Source organism: Galeopterus variegatus, unplaced genomic scaffold (assembly GCF_000696425.1).
Source record: "Galeopterus variegatus unplaced genomic scaffold, G_variegatus-3.0.2 Scaffold10761, whole genome shotgun sequence".
Classification (NCBI taxonomy): domain Eukaryota; kingdom Metazoa; phylum Chordata; class Mammalia; order Dermoptera; family Cynocephalidae; genus Galeopterus; species Galeopterus variegatus.
This window is the reverse complement of record NW_007736872.1, coordinates 23,322-23,591: the sequence shown is the minus strand read 5'-3', so window position 1 is coordinate 23,591 and position 270 is coordinate 23,322.

Genomic DNA, 270 nt, shown 5'->3' with positions numbered 1-270 from the left:
TCCAATAAGCATTTGTGATGTATCACCTATTTTCTCTTCCATGGTGCTTTTCAAACTACTTATAGTGAAGAATCATTACTTTTTAAAAATGTAATAAAAACACTGTAACAATGTCAGATTGCTATAAAAGTTTCCAAATATGTAATTTTAGTTACTGCATAATTAGTTTGCAGATTAGCACCAATCATCTTAGTACAATTTGAGTAGCTACACTAAGTAATGAGTTGGTATGAAAAAAACAAAAGGGTATTGTCACCATCCTTGATGTAA